Source organism: Orcinus orca, chromosome 8, assembly GCF_937001465.1.
Source record: "Orcinus orca chromosome 8, mOrcOrc1.1, whole genome shotgun sequence".
NCBI classification, from domain to species: Eukaryota; Metazoa; Chordata; class Mammalia; order Artiodactyla; family Delphinidae; genus Orcinus; species Orcinus orca.
In genome coordinates, this window is record NC_064566.1 from 24,269,408 (window position 1) to 24,293,092 (window position 23,685).

The 23,685-nt window shown below is 50.7% G+C and overlaps 1 protein-coding gene and 1 long non-coding RNA gene across 5 annotated transcripts in view; one reads left to right on the forward strand and one right to left on the reverse strand.

Annotated features, from left to right (window-relative positions):
- ABTB2 (ankyrin repeat and BTB domain containing 2) overlaps window positions 1–23,685 on the forward strand; it is a 181,814-nt gene that overhangs the window by 79,467 nt on the left and 78,662 nt on the right. The gene's annotated exons all lie outside the window — the stretch shown is intronic.
- LOC125965250 (uncharacterized) lies at window positions 15,417–22,450 on the reverse strand. The gene is made up of 3 exons (XR_007478929.1): window positions 21,780–22,450; window positions 21,391–21,583; window positions 15,417–20,634 (listed from the first exon to the last, which is right to left on the reverse strand). It is a non-coding gene; the product is annotated as an uncharacterized LOC125965250 (long non-coding RNA).

Below are 23,685 nucleotides of genomic sequence, written 5' to 3' on the forward strand. Positions count from 1 at the left end.
ATTCCTTGAAAACTCCCAGCTCACACACTGGTGAAGAAACTCAGCTTGCAAAGAAATCTTACCATTAAAAGTCCAGGGTTTTGTTTAAGATGGTCTTTGTCTCTATTATGACTGTTTCCAAATATACAGACAAGTGTAAAGAGTTGTATGGAGAAGTCCCACGTTCCTACTGCCCAGAATTCCCACTTCACCTGTTTTTGCCCCACTTCACCTATTGCTTTGTCCTTGTTGTTGCTGAAGTGTTTGAAAGTATGTCCCTTATTCATGTCATCTTACGCCCTACTACTGGAGTGTGCGTCTCTTAAAAAAAAAGTCATCGTTTTTATAACCACAATGTCATTATCGTGCCTAAGCACGTTAACAGGGACTCTTTGGTGCCACTGCTACCCAGTTCATGTTCAGAGTTCAGGTCTATAGTTTTTAAACTACATGGATAAAAATGTGGACTGAGGGGCAGGGAGCGATGCCAGTGCGGGATGGGCAAGAGGCTGAGGTTGGGGTCCAGGAAAAGAGAATTTGAGCAAGTCCTCTCAGAACGCGAGGCACTTTCAGAAAGTCAGCAAGGCTGAGGCCAGGCGGGGCGTTCCTGGCCACTGGGTGTTTCCCCCTCTGCCGTGGTGACCCAGGTTTCTCCATGGAATTCTGCCAGCACTGGAGGGCTCCCCTGAGGGCCACTGCGTCTCGGACACCTGAGAGTTAGATGCCAGCTTCATCTATGGAGGACTTATAGCATTCAAGACCTGTTGCTGGCCGCGACCCCAGCGTTTAAGACCTGTGTCTGGCCGCAACCCCTGTACACTTCTCGTGGCTGCCCAGAAAGAGAATTGTTTCTTTCTCTGAACGGGGTTTTTTACATCAAGAGAACTTCCTTCTCCTACCTTCACCACCAACCCCCCACCAAAAAAAAGCGGGGGGAAAGCTTTTTTGGAATTTGTTTGTAGTGGGCTCACTCAAAAGGAGCTTTCTGTTTATTTTTTGAGTGGCTCTCTGGACTGTTGTGTCCATTTATCATGCCTTACGCCCAGCCCTCCCCCGTCCGTCCCTCCTTTACTGTGCAAACCTAAACTTCATCAAACTGTTCCTAACGACTACCACATGTCCACTGAGGGTGCAGGGGGCGGGAATGGGGAGCTGGGAAATGAAGGAATCCTCCAAGGAGCACAGTAGCATATTAAAATTCAATGGCTTAGTCATCAGAGTTTTCAGCCCAAGCACCGAAGAAAAATAAATGTTCTGTAACAGTCTTGTGGATCTCAGAGGAAGGGGGTGGCCGTGGGGAGGGAGGAGGGGGAGAGGTTGTGGTTTTTAGATAGAGGAGCTCATGCTATAGAGAACAATTAGGGCCTTTGCTCAGAACCAACAAGACACACTACTGTTTTCCTGCTCCACAGGAGGAGCGCGCAGTGTCAGTGAGAAGGGATTGTTCCGATCAAGTAGCTCGGCTCCCAGATGGGGAAACTGAGGCCTGAGCAGGGAATGTGACTTCTGCACAGTTCTAGGTTGAATGAGCGGCAGAGGAGGGAGTGGGACTAGATCCCAGGTCTGGGCACCTCGTGGTCAGTGTGCCCCACCCCAATTCAAAAAGGGTATTTTCCTAACAAATGCTGGAGAGGGTGTGGAGAAAAGGGAACCCTCCTACACTGTTTGTAGGATTGTAAATTGGTGCAGCCACTATGGAGAACAGTATGGAGGTTCCTCAAAAAACTAAAAATAGAGTTGCCGTATGATCCAACAATCCCACTCCTGGGCCTATATCCTGACAAAACTGTAGTTCAAAAAGATACATGCACCCCAATGTTCATAGCAGCACTATTTACAACAGCCAAGACATGGAAGCAGCCTAAATGTCCATTGACAGAGGAGTGGATAAAGAAGATGTGGTACATATGTACAATATACACAATGGAATATTAGCCATAAAAAAGAATAAAATAATGCCATTTGCAGCAACATGGATGGACCTAGAGATTATCATACTAAGTGAAGTAAGTCAGAGAAAGACAAGTATCATATGATATCACTTATGTGTGGAATCTTAAAAAAATGATACAAATGAACTTATTAACAAAACAGAAATAGAGTTAAAGACATAGAGAACAGACCTGTGGTTGCTGAGGGGAGGGTGGGGATGGTGGAGGGATGGATTGGGAGTTTGGGGTTAGCAGGTGCAAATTATTACGTATAGAATGGATGGACAACAAGGTCCTACTGTATAGCACAGGGAACTATATTCAGCGTCCTGGGATAAACCACAATGGAAAAGAATATATATATATATATATATATATATATATATATGTATGTATGTATGTATGTATGTATGTATAACTGAGTCAGCAGCTTTGGGAGGTAAAACCGAAAAAAAAGAAATAGAGCAACCAGCCAACTCAGATAAATGTTGGTGGCAGAAAGTCAAACAAAATCAGGTTTTCTGAACCAGTCTGAAAGATCTTGGAGTAGCCGGGCAAATTCCCATAGATTCGGGCCACTAAGCATAATTTCCAAGGGCGCCAGCCTGCTCTTGCTTCCCTTGCATATTGTAGAAATGATTGTGCCTCTTCCTGTCCACAGTTCCAGGGAAGGAGCCATGTCCATGTGTCACCGTGTGCTCTTGATGGGCTGCTGTTTACTTGTACGGGCAGCAGAAATTGAAGCTTTCATTTCACAGAGGGAGAAATCAGGACTGGGAGAGCTGGGCAGAGTGGTACCAAGGGAGAGTCGAGATTAGAATCCCAGCCTTGGGCTCCCCACCTTGGGCCCTGCCCACTGGGCTCCCCATCCACTGCTCCCCTCCAAGGAGCTGCTGTTCAAAGATCAGTTGGGCTTGGAGACCCACCTGATGGAGCTGGGACTACCTCCCTGTTTGTCCTGCTGGAGAAGCCAGGGGAGGCCTGGGTCACTTCCCTCAGAGAAGATGCTGGGACACTTTCTCTAACAGACCATTGATCTCACAGAGCAAAGCCAATCTACCACCAGTCTCCATAAAGACATCAGTGTGGAAAGGAGAGCTGCCTGGACCTGCACCACTCCCCTGCACCAGCCTTACTGGCAGGCGGTTTTGAGGTCTCCCTCCCAGGCCCCCAGATCACAGCTTCCCTCACAGATGTCCCCAGGAGGGCTGGGGTGGAGCAGGGTGGTGGCCCTGTTGTGCACGTCAGATGTGCCTCTAATTTCTGAGCGTGGGCTTGCCCTTTGGACTTGGAGAAGAGGGCTCCTGGGGTCAGATGTGGGCTCACGTGTCTTTGTTTCCCCTTTGGGCCTGGAGTTGAACTCTGTCCACTGCGGGTGCTCATGACCTACTGAGGAACGAGTGGGAGCGCGTTGGTCCCATGCACGTGTGTGCCGCACCTGCCTGCATTTCCAGCCGCTCAGAGAACATGCCAACCCTACCTATGAGACCCTCAGGGAAGAGCCAAGCTCTTCTGACCCAGATAAACTTTGGTTACCTGGGTCTGTTCCAGCTGACAGTAAAAGTAACGCCTGAGGAGACTTTATGTTTGTATGCATTGGCGGGGGGTCGGGGGGGAGTACTCTGGCCCCAGAGGTGTACTAATTAAAAGCTGAGAACCTGCAAAGGAACTTTCATTTAAACCCCACCCCCTCTCCACATTCACCCTGCCTCATCCTGTGCTTGCTTTTGTGGCCGTAAAAGCCTCTTGTTTTCCCCACCAAGCCTTTATTAATGAATTTCTAGCCCGAACCCCAGGGATGAGCCTGGCTTTCATGCACACGCATGCACACGGGGACCGCCACGCATGAGTCCCATTGCACAGTGGCTCCCCTCTGTGTCCTCTCCATCATCACAGGCAGCGTTTCTCACGAGATGAACCCTTAACTTTTCACAGCTGCCACAGGCCCAAGTGCATAATGAAAACCAGAGCCCCCCCTGCCCCGAGCATTTCTGACGCTCACCCCATCCCAGAGCTCTGTCACAGAGCTCTTTAGCTCTAGGCCTGGGGCTGCAAGCGAGCTCAGTTCAAAACAAACCTGGGGCCCATTATCTCCTTGGCCTGGTTTTGTCCCCCGTGGCTGCCTCGTCCGTCCTCTGCTAGGCCTCGGATGCGTTGCGCTGGGCCCTTCTCCCCTGTTCAGGGCCCTGGAGAAGCAGAAAAGGTGGATTTCAGGCAACACAACATGGAGGGCAGAGCTGGGTACCAAGGCCCCTGGCGGCTGAGGGTTCACAGGTGAGAACCGCCAGCGAGAGGCAGCGGGGAGCAGCCTGGCATTGGTCTGGCAGGCCTTCGCAGAGGCCCTTGAGAAAACAGTATTGCTTTATTGTCACTATTAATAATGGCCTTTTATTTGAGCCTTGCTAGGACAATGCCCCAAACAAAGCTGAGAGGAAGAAGCAGTCCCTGTCGTGGGGCCTTGTAATTTATCAAGGCTGGTGGAGGAAGGCAAGTCCACTGGGGGAGCTTGTGGAGAGAGTCTATAGCTGCTGGGGGGATAATCGGAAGATGCCCCCAGCCTCACTATGCATCCGCGGTCACTTTGTCACAAGAGTGTCTCCAGCTCCTCCTTTGTGTTTCTTTCACCAGATCTGAGCCCCTCCAAGGCTCTGAACAGAGAGAGGATAAGGTTGGGCCGACCCGGGTCTAAATCTTGCCTCTGACACAGCACTGTGACCTTGGGCAGGTTCCTTTATGTCTGAGTCTGATTCCCCACCTGCTGGGGAGCATCCAGATCGGAGATCATGGGAGGATAAGCCCCTCGCGTTGCTCAGGGAATAATAGCTGCCCAAACCAGGGGGCAAGAGTGTGACGACAAAGGACTTGCTGGAAGTGCCTTGCACCCCTCAGAGGGAGGATCCAGGTGCAATGCTGGGTGCTAACTAACGCCACCGTTTATTGAGAGCCGGGTGCCAAGCACCGAGCCTGTTGGCATTTCTGGACCTCGTTTACCTCTCTGTGAATGATGGCCTTCACGCTGTTCACACGAGGCTGTGAGGCTGTGTTGTTTTCTTGTTGGGTGCCGGGCTCACCGTACCAGGGGTGTGGTGACACTTCAGGGCTGGACGGGCTCTGTGAAAACCAGCAGCCCGCCCTGCCAAGTCGGAAGTCCCGCTGTCCTCCAGAGACGCTGGCAGCCGGTCGCTGCAGCTGTGTGGCAACAAGTCTGATTTAATTTGGGGGGTGGTACAGACAGCACTGTGCGGTGTTTGTTAAAAACCAGAAGAATGCAGCTTATTCACCAGTCTATGAAAATGGCTGTGCCTTGGGTTGGAGGAAGCCAGACGAGAATGGGTGATAGCATTTTAAAAGAGTGAAAATGCTGATAATTATAAATGTATCATAATGCCCATTATGCCTGAGGTCTTTGTGGACTAACTCATTACAGCTAAGCAGGCAACAGCTTTCCCTGGGGCCTCTCTCTTCCGAGGTTTATAATTCTCTTCTGACTTCTCTGTTAATCTGGAAGATGGGAATCTAATCACTGTTGTCACTAATCCTCCTCCTCCTTAGTCCTTTTATCACCACCTTGGTTTCTCAGAAATAAAAATCAGGAAGGAGAAAAAAGTACATTTTCCGTATAATACAATTGGTATAAACCCAAAAATGTTGGAGGGGGGCGGGTTTTGTAAGTTAAATCCTCTTTCAAATATATGAGAAAAACAGGCCACTTGTTAGAATCCTGTGGTCAATAGTTTTGTCAAGCAAAAAAGCATATGTGTGTTTATCTTTTAGGTAAATCTGGATTTTTCACATCCACAGTTACTACAGTGTGTACTCAAGCGGACAGGTCATCCATTCCAGCAGTATTTCTTTTTTCTTTTTCTTTGCGGTACGTGGGCCTCTCACTGTTGTGGCCTCTCCCGTTGCGGAGCACAGGCTCCGGACGCGCAGTCTCAGCGGCCATGGCTTACGGGCCCAGCTGCTCCGCGGCATGTGGGATCTTCCCGGACCGGGGCACGAACCCGTGTCCCCTGCATCGGCAGGCGGACTCTCAACCACTGCGCCACCAGGGAAGCCCCCCAGCAGTATTTCTGTTTTCATATCAACTTACATCTTTTCTCTAAAAAAGTCTTTCGGGTTATTAAACCTAGGTGAGGGTAACTGAGACAGAAGGTATGAATGTGCCTTTTGAATTATCATTTAACTGTAAGGATGCTGTGAACCCAGACAGGACAGAAAAGGGCATTTGGAGGAAGTGTGGCTGTGAAGCAGGGTGGTAGGAAGCCTGGAGTAGAAATTGTGAGCCTTGGTGTCCCGTCAACTCTGCCCTTACCTTTGGTATGACCTTGGGCAGAACTCTTGGTCTCCATGGGCATCAGCTTTTATATACGTAATATGAGGGATTTGAATATTTAAGAAAACCCATGAAATAAGTAACTATTATGGAATTCTTCCAAAGAGGCAATGCTGGGCCAAATGTCCCTTTAGAAAAAGTGTTACTCCCTGGTTATCAGTACAGGTTTCTCCCTGGTAGGATACAGGCATGTTTCTGGACAGAGGTCTGGGGAGAAACTTGATCTGGGAATTCTGCCTTCTCAAGGCCCCAGAACCTCAGTGCACACTGATGTGTCCTCTCCGGAGACCCCTCATTGAATTACACTGCGATCCGCAGTGGGGACCTTGAGCATGTATTATTCAGGAGACAGCACACCATCCTTCGAGGGCAGGTACTTTATCGGTTGGGATCAGATGGGTTATTGAGTCCAGAAAATCCTCATTTTGTATTCGGCTTGCTTCTCCCTGTCCACTGGACCAGGTCCCCCTTCTCACCTCCCAGGGTCTCTGGGGAAGCTTCAGAGGCTGTCTACAACCAGGTGTATAAACATATAGTTATGTTCCCCCCACACATACACACACTACACCCTTCTCACCAAGAGCAGACGCTTCTGTAGAGCTTTCCCTGTGCTGGGCGCAGTGCCGAGCATGGTATATACTCTACCTCACAACGACCCTAAGGGGCAGGCACCGTTGTTCCTCCCATTTTACAGATGACCCTGAAGCACTTGCCCAGAGCAACCCAAGTTGCTCAGTCTTTTGCCGGGTCATTAACTCCACCTCTGTGAACCCTTGACAAGTGTGTTTAAAACAGGTGTGATCTTACCTCCCTCTGCCTCTCTCTCGTTGTCAGGATTAAATAGGGAAAAAAATAATAAAGTGAGCCAAATGTGTAAGTTATCCCTTATTCAAATGAGCTGTGGAGAAAGCATGTGAGGGGTATACTGTAATGTGAGGGGTATCCTCTGGAATGAGTGGCATGAGGCTTACAGGCCAATGTGACAATCCGTAAGGTAGGCCATGGGACTTCATCTTTAAACTTGAGATTTTTATGGGACAAAACAGGTTGGGGGTTCTGAGGGACAGTGGAGTTTCTGGTGTCATTAGAGCACTCTGCCTGCAGGCCCCAAAAGGGAGCCCGGGTGCTACCTCTGTTCCCTCCTTGTCTCCCAGGGACTCTGGGGCAGGGGGTCGGGGAAGAGCAAGGCACCATGGCCCATGGTTGGGATATGCTTTGGAGAGATTTGCTGGCGTCAAGTGATTGAATACAACCCTCAGGTGGAGAAGGTCTCCTCCAGGACTGGAAGATGTGACTTCGACTGAGAGGACCTGAAGGCCCGGGGCTAAAAAGGAAAGAAAAAGAGTAACTGTCAGATAGCTTTGCTGGAGGCTGTTCTTGGGCTTTTCTTTCTTCTATTTTTATTTTTTTATAAATTTATTTATTTATTTTTGGCTGCGCTGGGTCTTTGTTGCTGCGCGCGGGCTTTCTCTAGTTGTGGCGAGTGGGGGCTACTCTTCATTGCGGTGCGCGGGCTTCTCACTGCGGTGACTTCTCTTGCTGCGGAGCACGGGCTCTAGGTGCGTGGGCTTCAGTAGCTGTGGGTTGCCGGCTTTAAAGCGCAGGCTCAGTAGTTGTGGCGCATGGGCTTAGCTGCTCTGCGGCATGTGGGATCTTCCCGGACCAGGGCCCAAACCCGTGCCCCCTGCATTGGCAGGCGGATTTTTAACCACTGAGCCACCATGGAAGTCCTGGGCTTTTCCATAAATAGTGCTTTGCCATTTGATCTTGTTGTACTGCTCAAAGTGGTAGCCAATCAACTCGTGTGACTATTTAAATTTGTATTTTAATTAATAGGAAATAAAATTAATATTTCAGTTCTTCAGTCATATGAGTCATATTTCAAGTGCCCGTAACCAAATGTGACTAGTGACCACTGTGTAGGGCAGCAGAGATGTAGAACATTTTCATCATTATGGAAAGTTCTAGCGGTTACCTGATCCTTCTGGGTATATGATAGCAAGTTTGCTCTTTCTTAGGCTGAGTTCTGTGGCCCCTTCTAGACTAAAAACTCTTCTTCGTATCTTATGGTCCCAGAGGTCTCCTGGAGACTTAGTTGCTCTGAGTTGCTTTTGACCAGTTCTAAATGTTTCCGTCATGTGTTTTCTTCTTTGACACCATAGAACCAGGTCTTCCTGAGCCACACATGGCTCTTGGGTTCTTTTTCTTTTAATTTCTCCCTCCCATGTTCAAGGCATATCTGTTTATTCTGGAACAGTTCTCCATGTGTGCTCGGAACAGACTTATTCAAGTCCGAATGGACAAGTCAGAACTCAGAGGTCAGTGTCAAGACCCATCTTCATGAAAACCCAACTTACAGGACCAGGACTTGCCGCCCTTCATACTAACTCTTGGGGATCATTTCATGTGTGAGGAATAATGGAGTTTTATTGTATAATTAGAATTTTTAAACAAGTTTGTGTTTAAGCAGCGAATAAGCTCCAGAGAAGGTATTTGAGTCCTATGAGTGCCCTGTATCTGGGTGAACCACGGTGTGCTAGTGATTCAGAGCAACCCAAGAAACGCTGGGCTGCGGAAAGGGCAAACTCTGTCTCATTCTTGCAGCTGCATAGCTAGTACAGTCCACAAAATGGAGACCTTACCAGCTAGATTTTTCAGGAGGTAATTTTCCTTTGGGGTAGCCTGGGGCTCCCCCAGACCATCCCCTCTCCAGTGAGTGAGTGTGAGAGAGTGTGTGTGTGTGTGTGTGTGTGTGTGTGTGTGTGTGTGTTTTGTGGCCAGAGACTGGGAAAAGAGACTTCTTGAAACATTTTTCACTTGGGAAAGAAAAAAAAAGAAGCGTTGGCGATTCTGCCTTGAGTGTTTGGAACCTGACACCAGCCTCCTTTTCCTCCACTGAGCCTTCAAATGTCACACTGTGCAGGTTGCCGACACCGTTTCTCATTACCAACTTGATTCTCCCTGCACCCGGCCTCCTTTCCCTAAACAAACCCCTTACATCTCGAAGGTCAGAACCCCGGACAGCTTTTTATGCAGCCACCAGATGGTGTTTGCTTTAGCATAGATCCACGAATGATGTGTTATTATAGTAGAGGTGCCGAAAATTATATGACAAAACCGGGTTTGTTTCTCTGCTAGAAACCCAAGGCTGAAATACTGCAGTATTCCTTCAAGCCTGACTCAGAAGTCGAAAGGGAGCCTTTCCCAGAATTAGGGGGCATTCAGCAGGGACCAGAGGGAGAAAAATAACATTGTGCTGGTCACTAGCAGCTGGGCTGGTGGTTTATTTTCTGTCTGTGTCATATTAAATTTGCATTTTCCATTTGACTTTTCCTTGTATGATTTATTTCTGCCTCTAGATGTCCGCCAGCCCATCCCCCCACCCAGGAGATTATAAACTGACAGTAGTGTGGGCATCACAGTTAGCTGAGACTCATCAGTTGGATTTCACGAAGGAACAGGAATGGGAATGAGTGTTGGGTTAGTGCCAGGGTGTTTGGTAAGGACCGAATGCCCACCCGGTGCATTATACCTTTTTTTTTTTTTTTTTTTTTTTTTTTGCGGTACGCGGGCCTCTCACTGTTGTGGCCTCTCCCATTGCGGAGCACAGGCTCCGGACGCGCAGGCTCAGCGGCCATGGCTCATGGGCCTAGCCGCTCTGCGGCATGTGGGATCTTCCCGGACCTGGGCACAAACCTGTGTCCCCTGCATTGGCAGGCAGACTCTCAACCACTGCACCACCAGGGGAGCCCACCATTTTTTAAAAATTAATTAATTAATTAATCTGGTTGCGCCAGGTCTTAGTTGCGGCAGCCGGGCTCCTTAGTTGCGGCTCGCCTGCTCCTTAGCTGTGGCACGTGTGCTCCTTGGTTGCAGCTGGTGGGCTACTTAGCTGTGGCTCACTGGCTTCTTAGTTGTGGTATGCGCACTCTTAGTTGCAGCATGCGTGTGGGATCTAGTTCCCTGACCAGGGATGGAACCCGGGCCCCCTGCATTGGGAGTGTGGAGTCTTAACTACTGCACCACCAGGGAAGTCCCGCATTATACCATTTTTGATGGAATGGCAATATGCTGAGGATTGGATTGATCCTAAAGGAAATGATCAGGAATTCAGTTTCATTTAAGGAGGCATTGGAATGTCCTTGAGGCCAGCCTGGGATCACACTATTTTTAACCCCCTTTAATTATGTCTCCTGGGACAAGACTGGTGGAGGAGGGAAAGAATTTATCTCATTTCTCCCTCCCTTTCCTCATTTTTAGAAAATTGTCTTGAAACCACACAGCAGCTTAGAAGGATCTTGAATCCTGACCACCTAGTCACTCTGGTCTGAGGAGACCATGCCCCAGGCTCTCTGGAACCCTCCACCATGTTCCTTCTTAGTTTAGAGTAGGGAAAGGTGAGAAAGTGACGTGTCCCGTTAATGGTAGAGCCAGAATGGGCTCCATCAGGGCCATCTCCCCTGGCCCTTAGGTCAGAAGTCAAGTTTGGGTATAAAAGTCATGTAATGGAAATGGTTTGGGAGCTTTGAGTATTCAGCCCAATTCAGCTTGAGCAAATCTCTGAGCTTCAGGTTTGTTATCTGTAAATGGGGTAAATATTGCTTGTTCTGCTCACCTGAAAATTGAATGTTATGGTATATATGGAAGTACTTTGTACAAGATATGATTTTTTACCTGTGTTGTCTAGTGTGGTAGCCACTAGCCACATGTGGCTATTAAAATTTATTTAAAATTAAAGTAAAAATGTGGTTCCTGATACTCACTGGCCCTATTTGGTAGCCTAGTGGCTACCACATTCACTAGCACCATCGTATAAGAATATAAGGAAGTGGGTGGTAGTAGAAGCATCCCTTCATTCTGGGGTCAGAGTCCCCGCTCCCCCCAACAGGTCCCTCCCCCAGGGGGCTCGCAGCCCAGCTGGGGAAGAGGAGACTTTCCTGAGAAAAGCACACTGATGGTCAGTCTCAGATGGCGGTTCCGAGTTCAGGCTCCAGGGTTCAGCAAGGGAGGTAAGCCACCTGACACAGCCTGGTCCTGCACCGGAGCCCCACGATGGCACACCTGGGAGGATGATGACTAGGGCCACAGTGAGAGGCCAGGCACACAGGCCCTGTCCTGAATCTTCACGTTTCCCCACTTCTTTTTGGTCTGTTCCCTGAAGTGGCCACATCTGAGCCCTTGCTGGGCTGACTCCCCTTAGGAGTAGCATCTTTAGGGCTGTGTGGGCAGCTCACAGTGACCACTGCTTAACTGGTCCTCCTCAGTCACAAGGGGAAGGCGCCATCTGGAGAGCAGGAACCCAGCCCCACTGGACTGCAGGGGGGCCACTGGCCCCTTCCCGGAGAATATGGAATGGGGACCTAGAGAGAGACTGAGTTCCTAAGAGCCAATCCCCAGTGTGCTCTTGTTTACAAAGAAGCTCTGGAAGAGAGGAGAGCAGAAAGGGGGAGGGGGGACAGAGGGGGTGTGTGCGTCATCCTCCCAGTGCTCGGTCCCAGTACCGTCCCGAGGCCCAGCTCTCCTGCCTTTGGGCTCCACCTGCTTTTTTTTTTAATTTCCTCCTTATGCTCCAATATGTCTTTTATAAATTGTGACCGCAAGAGTCCTCCCTAATCTAGTGCCAGGGCCAGTGAAACTACCAGCTGGGCCAGAGGAGGTTGGGTGGTCTCCAGGGAGCCCTAAGGTGACTGGACCTGGACATCTGGCCGTCTCCTGCCTTGCCCCAGGTGGCCGTCACCTGGCCCTGGCACAGCTCAGGGCCTGACTCCATCCCTCCTTCCACAGGAGGAAGAGCCACTTCCATAGCTGCCGTGAGTGGAAATACCTCCTATCAGTGCTGACCCTGAGCACTGCACCCCCCCAACCCCAGCTAATCCCCATGTCCATCCTGGGGAAGACCCAACTCCATTAGCTCCACAGCATTCTTCCCAGATGACAGCAGGGCTTGCCCGCTGCTAAGTCAGAACGCCCTGGCCCCTTCCAGGCTGGGAGCATCACTGCCACTGTCTCCCCTCTCAGCACCTGCACCCAGGTCACTTGTGTACCTGGAGGCCTCACCTGGGCCACGAGACACAGATGCCTGGGATTCTTCACTTCCTTCCTTCAGAAAGACTGGGGACACCGCTCATGACACAACCCTCCCCTCGCACCACCCCCTCCTGCGGCTGCCACCACTCACTCTGCGAGAGCCACAGAGGAAGCCAAACGCCCTGGTTATCTCAGGTTCTTCCTGTCTGGGAACAGGACCCTCCTCCCTCCTCCACCACTGGAAGGGAGTTCAATGCCTTCTTCTATGCCCGAAGGATGGGCTCCTTCTCTGGTTCAGGGCACTTGAGACAAAACTGCCTTGTCTGGCCGTCACCCGCTTGGGCTTAAAACTACCACGCCCCCTCCTTCGCTCTCCCGTGCTGAAGTCTGCCGTCCTCCCCAGGGCAAGGTATAAGGGCGGTGACCGCGCCGACTCATATTTTCCCATATGTTATAGTAGCAGAGTGATAGCAGCACTGACAGCATAAGAAGTCACGATTTAAGTAACTTAAGAAATCATCTGAGCGCTTATGAAATGCCAGGTACTGAGCTGACTGCTGGGCAGACACGGTTTCATTAAACCCTCACAAGCACCTTGGGAGGAAGGGACTATTATGTTTTCCGTGTTACTGATGAGGAAGCTGAGGCTCAAAAAAGCGAGGTAACCGCCCACGGCCTATGGCTGGTGACTGACAGAGCCTGGAATCAAACCCCCAGTAAGAGGGGAAGGAGGCGGACAGTGCCCTCCACAAAGCCAGTCACCCCAACATCCCCTTGGTGCTTGGGGGAGGGGGGTGTGTTTTGGAGGGTTGCTGTATTTCTCAGCATATCTACCTCCTTTGACAAAGAGCCCCGCCTCACCCTGCAGCCCTCACACTGGCAGAGCAGAAATAGTGTCGGGTTGTCTGAACAGTACCTCGCCCTTCACAGGGCCTGATTCACTGGGAGTGATGCGCTCCCACGCCCCCCAGCAGCCTCACCCCGTCTGTTTTGGTGTGGTTGTCATAGAAGAAGGGGAGAGCCACCCTCCTTGCCTCTGAGAGGCCCCTCCTACCTTCCCACAGCCAGGCTGGCCTCTGCTCCTACGCCGGGGGGAATGTTCACCTCTTAGCTTCCAGCTTCTCTTTACCAGTGCACAGGCATCTGCCCTCCTTCCCTTCCTCCACGGTGTAATGTCAGAGATTTAGGAGGGGTGACTATAGAGATTGAGGGTATGTACTTTGATGTCAGAGCAATACGAGCCCTGTTCTGCCCCAGTCAGCTGTGTGACCTTATGAGTTACTTAATCTCTCTGAACCTCAGTTTTCTCATCTGTAAAATGGGGGTGATGATTTCTACCTCTCCGCATCATTCTGAGTATTGAACGAGCAGGGGGTGATTTGCACAGTGCCTGACACTGATCGCAATAACAGTAGCTGCAGTTTTATTAAGGGAGGCACCTGATCTGCGCGCTGCAGAAAGAAGCTGGGGGTTGGAGCCATTCCTCTTGAGGGGGAATCTCAGTCAAGGCTACTGGGGTTTGGGAGGAGCTGGTGTGGAGACTGGAAGGAGGAAGTGTCTTTGTGCCACGACTGTTCACTTTCCACATCCATTCCTCCTCTCCCAGAACTGAGTCTCATCGTCATGTAGCAGGGAGCTGCCCCTAGGGGTCATTTGAAGAATTGTTTCAGTTGCCCAAAACCTTGTCATTTGGTGTCTGTAAAGCCCCCTTTTTCCCTCCTTGTGCCAGGAGGGAAGGGATTCTGGATTCGCATTTATCATTACTTTATTCAGCAAGTATTTACTGTATGTGCGCCACGTGCCAGGCATTTTTGTGGGTGCTGGGACTGAATCCCCCGCCCCTATGGAACTCACATCCGGTAGTGCCGAAAGCCTGGAAAGGCCCTCTCAGGAGATCTGCAGAGACTTCTCTTGCACTGGAACCTTCATTGTCTCCCTGTTGCCTGTGGGTGAGATACAGGCTCCTTGCCGCCTGGGTACCCTCCGCCTCCACTTTCCTTGTATGCATTTCCTGCTTGCCTCTCGCTTGAGCGTTCTGCTCCCCTGAGACCCCCCTTCTTTCTGTTCCAGGGCAGCTGACACTTTTCTGCCTTTACTCGTCTGTCTGCCTGAGCTCCCCAGCTCCTCTTCCAGGGCCAGCTCGAGTCGTCACTAAGTCCCCCGTGAAGCCGTCCCAGCCGCTGAGCGCCATCGAGGTTATTCTGCTGGGGCCACCCATATGCTTTGACACTGACAAGGTCTTACCGGCCACACCGCTGGCTTTGTGAGAACAGACCTGTGAGTTGGGCCTCTTCAGCTCTGCTGATGGTGTGCAGAGACGGTGCTGAAGAACTAGTTCCCTGACCGGGACAAAGCTCTGAGTTAGGTGTTCAGGTGGGGTCAGGCTCAAACGGCCTTGCCTTTCTCAGAAGGTCTTGGAGTGACCTACCCAGGTGGCCTGCCCTCTCGCCAATGTTCTGAGCCTCAGAGGTAAGGCCCTGTCGTCTTAGAGGACATTCCCAATGTGCTTCTAACTCCCTGAGATGCCTCAGGGGTTATTCTGGTCAAAGACAGTTTAAGCTGGTTGCTTTTATAGAATCTGATTTAAATTTCCACCCAACTCTGGCTAGTTCGGTGTAAAACTAGTATTTCACCACTTCTTTGCAACGTTTTCAGGTGCTCACTGATACCTATGTGATACTACAACTGCTGTAGCTCAGGGGCCAGACTCAGACTCGTCCCTAAAGGCACAGTCCGCACAGGCGCCAGGCATGGACGGCTGAGCTACCATCACTGAGTCGGCACTGGTCTGTGGGTCCCAACTCCAGCCCACGGCCAACATCTGCTTACGTGCAAGTCACGGCCACCTTTGCAGTGAATTCATGTTGCAAGCATCTTGTATCTCCGTGATACATCAGAGTTTTTAGGGTTTTAAGTAAACATCATATCATGACTCCATCAGTGACTTTTGCAGTTAAAATACCCCCCAAACTCAACATGTCTGTCTTTTTAGAAGCTGTACATTTGTGTTCATTTATAAAAACCACACTTGTGAATTAATTCACTTGTTTTACATTCTTACGTGAGCTGAGGGGAGGGTGTTGTGATCACATCAGGGGCCTGAGTGGTCCTTCAGGTTCTTCTTTGAAGGTAGAGCCACCTCTGAAGCGGACTGGGCTGCAATTCCGCTTCACATTCTGCTTTTTAATCATTCCTGCTTTGGGTCACCGTGTCCTGGAGTGGAAAGTGGAATGAAAATGGAGTTGTAATTGAAGGTAGTGAGGAAGTCTCTTTTTTAGAGGAAACTTGCAGTTAACCCTTTGAAAGAATGAACCATTACTCCTTGGCATTCCCTTTGTATAAATGTGGGGTTTTCCACAGCGGATTCCTAGCTGTGCAGGACCCCAGCCCCAGGTGTGGCTCTTTTCCCCCCGTGCTTGGGTATGCAATCAGCACATACGTGCCTTTGGCCCAGCGTGAAGCACTGAGATGCTCCAGTTTAAGTTTCTTTCTCCCCTACACCTCTGAACCTACTTCTTCATGTACAAAATAGTACCAAAAATAGCCTTTCTCACAGAGTCGTTAGGAGGTTAAATGAAATGACGCCTGTGAAGTGCTTAGCAGGGCATCTGGTTTTCAGTAATGCACAGTCGCTGCCAGCCTTTGCTGACATCGGTGGTGAAAGTCGCTGCTTTGCTAAGATTTCTGCTGCTCTGCGGCCCCGGGTGGGCCTTAGCTCCTCAGTGGATGGATCTGTAGCGCTTCTCTTCGGAGCTGTTGAGGGCAGCAGAGGCAGTGGTGGTGGGAGAAGCCCACTCAGAAGCTTGTGATGTCAGCGGCCACAGCACCAACTGGTCAACGGGCCAAGGCAGATTTACACAGGAGACACTGGCCCAACTTTTTAAGAAACCGAACTTCTGGCAAAAAAGTGATCTGTTGAGCCTTCCGAGTGTGAATACAAAGAAATATCATTTGTGTAATATCAATAGGAGCTTTATAAAAAAAAAACACACAACCTAAAGAAGTAAGTGGGGTTTTCTGTTGTAAGAGGGTACAAAGCAAGTTGGGATGGCTCACTATGCAAATACTGAGAAGAAGGTGGAGGGAGACCAGATTCTTCTTCCAGAAAACAAACCAAAGGCCCCTTTGTCGCAGATTGGACAAGAGGTTGCCTAACCTCGGCCACTCTTGTTGAACTTGTTTGAGAAGCCCACCTGATGCCCTGACTGGTTTCTTACTTTTTTTTGTTTGGCTGAAGAGTCTTCATTTTAACAGAATCCTCTCCTTTTAGGAAGGGAGATAAGGATGGAGAACCAGGTGGTGGCTCCTGTGCTTGGGCCCTCGAAGTCCCGACTGGTCCAGCACACCCTGCCCACACCCCTCAAGTCCTCCCCGGGGCTTGTGCCAGTCCTGCTTGGGGTACTGGGCCGTGAGTAAGGCTTCCATGCTTCTGGCTTCCAGTGTGTCGGTGAGGAGTCTGCCACACCAAGGCTGATCCCGAGGGTGTGGGTATGACCGAGGCAGCAGCCTTAGGTAGGAGGTAGTGAGGGCATCCGACTCAGCGTGCTGGGGCTGGGGGAACCAGAAGCCTGGGCTCCCAGCCGGCCCCTCAGCCCCTCCACTGCCATTTGTATGCGGTGGGGGGTGGCTGGCTGCTGGTGGACACACATTGCCGGGAACCGACAGCAAAGACCAATCCATAAATGACTGACATTTGTGGTCCCAGGATGAGGAAGACCTCTCTCCTCTCCTGGGGTTTGTGTGTTTCTGTGTCTGCAGCATCAAGGGCTAGGGTTCTCCCCCAGACACTTGGTGGGGACAGTCTTGGGAGGAGCTGGTGGGTCCTGGGCTTTTCAGCCATACCTGGCCGCTGGATCTTTTAGCCACCTTTCTACAAATAAGGCCAAGCACAACTGAATTTTCAGAAAGAACTCTGCTCAGAGGAGCCTCTCTGTCCCTTAAGAAGAAGTGTTTTGTGAGGAGCCTGATTTCTGGGAAAGGTGTAATATAGGGTAGAGAAAATCAGCCCTGAGCCCAGGCGGCGTGCGTTTGCATCCTGCTTGGTCTCTGGTTAGTGGGGGAAGATGGTCCAAGTTCTGTCACCTCGTTGTGCCTCAGTTTTCTCACCTGTAAGTTGAGGATGGTGACGTAGTAGCAAACAAGTAAAGAGCCCTCTGTGTGTGTTCTGTGTACCTCATACCATTAATTCCTGCCTCCCTCACAGCTCACCCTGTGAGGTGGGTCCTGTTAGTACCTACCTATCACCATACTGGAGGCGCACAATTCATCAGTAATTAAGCAGGTTAACAATTTATAATAGTGCCAGGGTCACAATGTGCTCTCAATAAATGTCACTTATTTTTATTTTCTGTTGCATGCTTCCATTCTGCCCTTCCACCTCACAGCCAGGGTTAGACTTGTTTTATTCCTCGACTTGAGAAACCTCAGTGGGGATTTGGGTGATAAGAGCTTTTAGAGATCCAGGCTTCAGAGAGCAGCTCTCTCCAATGGAATCTTCAGGCTCTGAAGCGGAGATGCCCAAGGCAGCCAGAAGTACCTTGGATGGCCAGTGTCGGGCCTGGGTGTTGCCCCCCTGCAGGTGGAATTATCTCTCTGGGGAAGGGTCAGCAGCATTCACCCTCCCTCAGGTAGGACTGGCCGTCAGGAAGCTTCCCCGTGCCTCTCTTTTCCCCTTCCCCTGTACCCCGTGAGGCTCTGGGGGGTGGGGGGGGAAGGCTTTCCCTGACCCCCAGATGGAATTAGTTCTTCTGCTATGAGTGCTCACAGCACCCTCTGCTTCCGCTCTCATGGTACTCATTTGTTCATTCACTCATTCATTCACTTATTCAACAAATATTTACCCCTCTAGGTCATGGCAAAGCACAGAGCTGATCTCCCTGTGGTATGAAACTAGCACAGTATTGTAAAGCAATTATACTCCAATGAAGATCTATTAAAAAAAACAAAACAAAACAAATATTTACCAAGTGCCTGTGACGTACCAGACACTGTTTTGGGTGCTCAGGACATGTCAGGAAATAAAACACATACAGATGTCTTTCCTTTGCATCCTAGTGGGGCTGGCGGGAGAGGGGAAGATGGTCCACAGTAAACACAGGAAGTATACACCAGAAGGTGGAAAGGGGGAATGAGCAGGGTAAGGTGGATTGGAGGCACAGGGGTGTGGGGAGTGAAGCTGGACTTTGAAATAGGGTAATCAGGGTGGGTCTTATGGCTGTTAAACGCAGGCTGGAGGGAGGGGAGAGATATTGCCCTGTGGAAAAATGGGAGAAGAATATTCCAGTCAGAGGGGACAGCCTGCATGGCAGCCCTCAGGCCTGATGAGTTCCAGTGAGGACACACAGCAGTAAGATCTGAGGAGTTCTGGGGCAGCCTTGTAGGGACTGAGAGGACATCTTCAGGTCTCGCCTTGGACTCTGAGAGAGATTGGGGGATGTGATCTGAGGTATTTATTGGAAGGATAATTCTGAGTGCTGTGTTGAATCTAGACGTGGGATGACCTCGGTGGCATTTCTTGATCCGTACCTCTTTCCTCTTAGATCGTAGACCCCCTGTGGGCACGGGCTGTGGTCTCGTTCTGCTGCTCTAACGCCGGCAGCCTGTCATTTGTTTTCCATGAACGACTCACGGAAACCTGTGCTGGGGCCTGTGGTCCCAGGTGTGACAGGAACAGAGGGAGGCGTGGGCAGCTTTCACCCTTAAGGGTGAGGCCCTGGGTTCCACCTGTGGCAGACAAGCTGGGGCCCAGGGCTCCGGGTAGAGGAAGCAGCCCACCACAAAGTTCCCGTTTGTCTTCGTGATGAGACCGTGCGTCGGAAGGGAGCCCCGGGTGTGTAGAGGTGCACGAGAAGCCACAGGGAGGGGGCGGCCTGTGGCCAGAAGACGGCCTCCGTGTGAGTAACCCGGATGTCAGCCCCTGCGCATCCTGCCCTCCCCCAGGCCCCTTTGGATCAGAGGAGGAAACAGACAGAAACCAGGACAGCTGGAGACAAATTGCTCTCAGACACCGCTGGTTCCTCAGGTGTCTCAGCACCTCACGGGCCTCGGGTCTGCCCTGCACGCATTTCCAGTGGTTGGCTTGCAGTCTGCTTCCACAGAAAGACCCCCAGGTGGGTTCCCACTGAGGAGGTGATTTCCTAATGGCAAGACCCAAAGAATCAGCAGGCCTCTGGCTTGGAGGCAGGCTTCGTGGGGAGGTGGTGTGGTGAGCTGGGCACGAGCATCAGTACCGAGAGGGAACTGCACAAGTGTGGGTTGGTTCTGACCTTGGGAGGTTTCAGGTGTATCAAGTGTAAAATAAAGAGATGACACACAGCCAGGCACGGGGCTGTCCGCGATCAGCGTAACAACAGCAAAAGCTACCACTTGTTGAGGACTGTGTCCCAGATCCTAAGTTAAGTTCTTCCTGTGGATTTACTTACTTAATGTTTAAAACAGTCTTGTAAGGTGGGTTCTAGTATCCCAGTGTTAGGGACAGGGAAATTGAGGCCTGAAGAGGTTAAACAAGGTGCCCAAGGTCACCCAGCCAGGAGGGAAGGGGTGAGAGGGTGAGTGGGAGTGAATATTGAGAGTAACCCAGGCAGACTGACTCCAAAGCCAGCTCTTGGCCACTGTGGTGAGGACTCGATGAAATTAAATGAGGTGATCTGCATGAAAGGCTTAATAATACAGGCGCCAAGCGAGCCTCCCTCAGTGCTAACGAAGGCCCCGGCTGCCCCTGTTCCCTGCATGCTTTATTACCCTGCATTTTGTGCTGGGGCCCAGCTGTGGATTATTCTAGTCACATCCTAAAAATGTGCAGGGTTTTCAGTCTCTTTGTTGCCGGTGAAACTGGTGGCTATCTGCTTTTCCCACAGCCAGTCGGCCGAGGCCTGCTGGCATTTTCACTTTGAGCTTTGAAAGATCACGGGAGTCCTGATAGAGTGTCTTATCTCCTAAGTGTTTTAGAGCTGTTTATTCATTTAACGACTGGAAGTGATTTTTAAAAAGAGAGAAAGCACCTCTTTTGGCCAACAGTGACATCTCCAGAGGTCAGCATCTGGGTCCCCAGGGCAGGCCTGCTGTGGCCTGCCGGTACCTGGGATGGCTGCCCAGAGGGTAGCCAATCTGGTTTCTCTTTGTATCTCCAGGGCTAGTGCAAGGCCTGGCATGAGACAGGCGTGGAAAGAAACAGAGGTAGTTTGTGAATTATGGCCCCATGTAGCAGCGTTAGACTCAGGATCCAAAGCTTCAGATTCCCTCCGTTTCTCCAGACACGTCCACTCCACTCCTAGGGCGCAGAAGGGTCTTGGCCGCAGGCAGGTGGGGTTTTCCGGACAGTTCATATAAGCCAGTGGAATGCCCTCTGCTGAGTCACTGTACCTGGGGGCGGGGCGGGTCCTTGAAGAAAGAGCCTTGCTTTGGACACCTCAGGGCCCCATTCCCGTCCAACCTGATGCTTGACCTTAGGGCTGCCCCTGGGCTTCAGGTTTTCCCCTTTTAAACCCTGAATCTGTGCTAAGCACATTCCATGCAAGATCTTGCCTTCATAGATGCCTCCTAAGAGAATCAGTGTTGTTCTCATTTTTACAAATAACAACAACCTGTGAAATAGGTTTAAGGCTAGGACCTATCTCCTGGGATTATCTTTGAGGATTAAATGAGATACTGAGTGGGAAGTATTTAGCAAGTGTTCTAGCATGGACTAAGTGCTCGTCGAAGTTAGTGATTTCTGCTTTTGGAGGCAGAGGGAGAGGGCGGCGGTTGTGGATGAGGCAAGTGGGGTTTGGAAGGGTTAAGTGATTGGTCCTTAGCAGAGGCAGGATCTGACAGGGGCTGCCTCTCACACCTCTCTTCCCCCTTCAGTGGGGTGATAACAGCCTCCCCGCCTATAGCTGCAGAGCGTCCTTGAGAGGCTGAGGTTATGTTGGGTGTGATAGAAAAGGTGGAAAGTTCCGCCAGCTGGCACATCTCCTCCTTAGGCCTCTGCTTCCTCATCAGCCTCCCTGACATAGGTCACCTGTGAACTGCGTGAGGCGGGGGAGATGAGGAGAGGCGAAAGGGGAGGGCTGAGGAGAGGTGGGAAGAGGCCTTGGTTCACCTGGGCCCACGCCCCGAGGTAAAGTTCTCGGTAAGCACCTGGAGTCCTCCATGTAGGGGCTGTGAAATGGGAAGGTTGTTTGACCTCTAAGCTCCAGTTCTCTCCTCTGGAAAGTGGAGACACAGTGGTACCCTTCCTTTGGAGACTTCGAGGAGATGATGCAATGTGAACGGCTCAGGTCAGTGCAGAAGTGCTCAGAAGGTGGGGTGATTAGCTAGCTCCGTCACACGCCTGAGGACAGAAGACCCCAGCTGGTCATTTTTTCCCACGAGTCCACACCCCTCCTCCCCCAGGACACCAGTCCCTCTCCTTCCTCAGAGTTAATACAGGTACACCTGCAAGAGAGCCCTCTTACAGCATCCCTACCCCTCCTGCCGCCTCTCCCCCCGGAAAGGAACCCCACAGTCCAGCAGTAGCTCTCACTCACTGAGCACCGTGTGCAGAGGTGTTTGCACCATGCAGGTGTCTGTCTCACCACCATCACCACCGTGTGTCAGATACTGTGTACCAAGAACCTGATAGTCATTGTCTCGTTTAAAGACCAGACCACACAATTCCAAGAGTCATAAGCCTGGGAGTTCCTACCGATGGGAAATGGTGTCCTCTTGGCCCCCTTGGTTCAGTAATCACGCCTTAGACCAGGAGGGTGTGGCAAGGTCTGACTCATGAGTGACTCGGAGGCACGTCACAGATGTGCAGTCCTAACAAGAAGGCAGCATCACAAGCCCGAATGGATCCTGGTTTCATTTAGAAAAGGCAAAGTCCACTCTTTCCGTGCAGAGTCGTGGTGCAGTCTTGGAAGTTGGGTAGGGAGGGAGGTGGCAGGGGGCCCCAGGAGCACGGTTAAGGTGAATAGCGACTCTGCAGAGAGATTTCAGATGCCAGCCCGGGGAAGTACACTCCGATTTTTAATTCTCTCACTTATTCAAGAGAATGAGGGGCCTGGAGGTAAGATCAACCTGTGGAACCTTCACCAGACCCCTCAGAAGGGTTTAGCTCCCGCAGCAGCCTTCTGGGGACCATGGCCTGTTTTGTATTGAAATTCAGCCCTGGATCCTAAAAGCTTGCCATCTTTCAGTGGTTCTTTTCCCGTCTCAATCCTAGACTCCCAGAGACACGCCTCTGTGGTTCATGGTGTCCTTCCAGTACCTTCCACCCTCCTGTTTCTTCACCCCTTCCATGGTTCTTGGGCAGCAGGGATGTCATCTGGCTGGAAATCCAGAGGATGAGGTAGGCACCCTCAAACTGTCCCTGGGTGAACACTGCCTCCTCTCTCCACCCTCCTACCTTATCCCAGAAATGCTTAATTACATTCTCTGTTCTACCTGTTAGGCTTTAGAAGCAGAAGTATTAACTCACTCAGTCCTCATAACTCCCCATGAAGGAGGTTACTAACCGTTGTTCCCACTGTACAGATGAGGAAACTGAGACATAGAGGGGTTAAGTAATTTGCCCAAAGTCACACAGTAACTGGTAGAGCTGAGACTGGAGCTCTAACCAGCTGGCTCTCAAATCCTTTTAACCACCATGCCATAATGCACCTCTTCTAGAAAAAAGGCAACTCTGACTGAAAAGCCTCCAAGTCCCTCTCTCTCTTGCCCCCAAAACCTTGAGAACTTGGCCTCTCTGAAGATTTCAGCCCAGGCAGTCAAGGGCAGGCTCCTCCGACGGGACTGGGCATGGGAGATGCGTGACTAGAACGTCTGAGGGTGCATTCTTGGTTCATTATGAGAAAATCTCCCCTGTCTCTGATTATCCAGTGCTGATGGGGGGACCCTCTTTGGGGGGCGGTTGGCAATGAAGGAAGCAAAGCCCTGTTCTCGTGACCCCTCTCAGTGGTGAGGTCATCCCTTATTCTTCGGCCAGGTTGGATCATCAGAGAGTCCCTAGAATCGTGGCCTCCAGCTTTGAGCCGTTGCTGTCAGCAGCTTGGCTTTACTGCCAGCTAATGGAGTCAATTCATCAAATGGAAAAGTTTTGGAAACTGTGGGAAGGAGGACATTCTTTAAGAGCTCTCTTGGCTTTAAGATTGGGGGATAGGGGTCACACACACAACCTTTTTCATTTGTTCTCAGAAGCCCCATCACCAAAAAAAAAAGGTCTGTAATGAGTAGCAGTTGAGGTTATGTGGATTTTCATACGAATTGTCAAATCTTCTGTGTCCATTAACCATCTTTTGTGGTGAGGAAATTGTGTAACTGGAATAAGAAACTCCTCCTGACTATTAAGTGATAGCTCGGTCTCCCAGCTCTTTATCGAGTACTGGGGGTGTGGGGTGTCCATAGAGGGAGACAGCTTGCTTCTCTGAGAAAATGGTCAATTCAGAGTAGAAT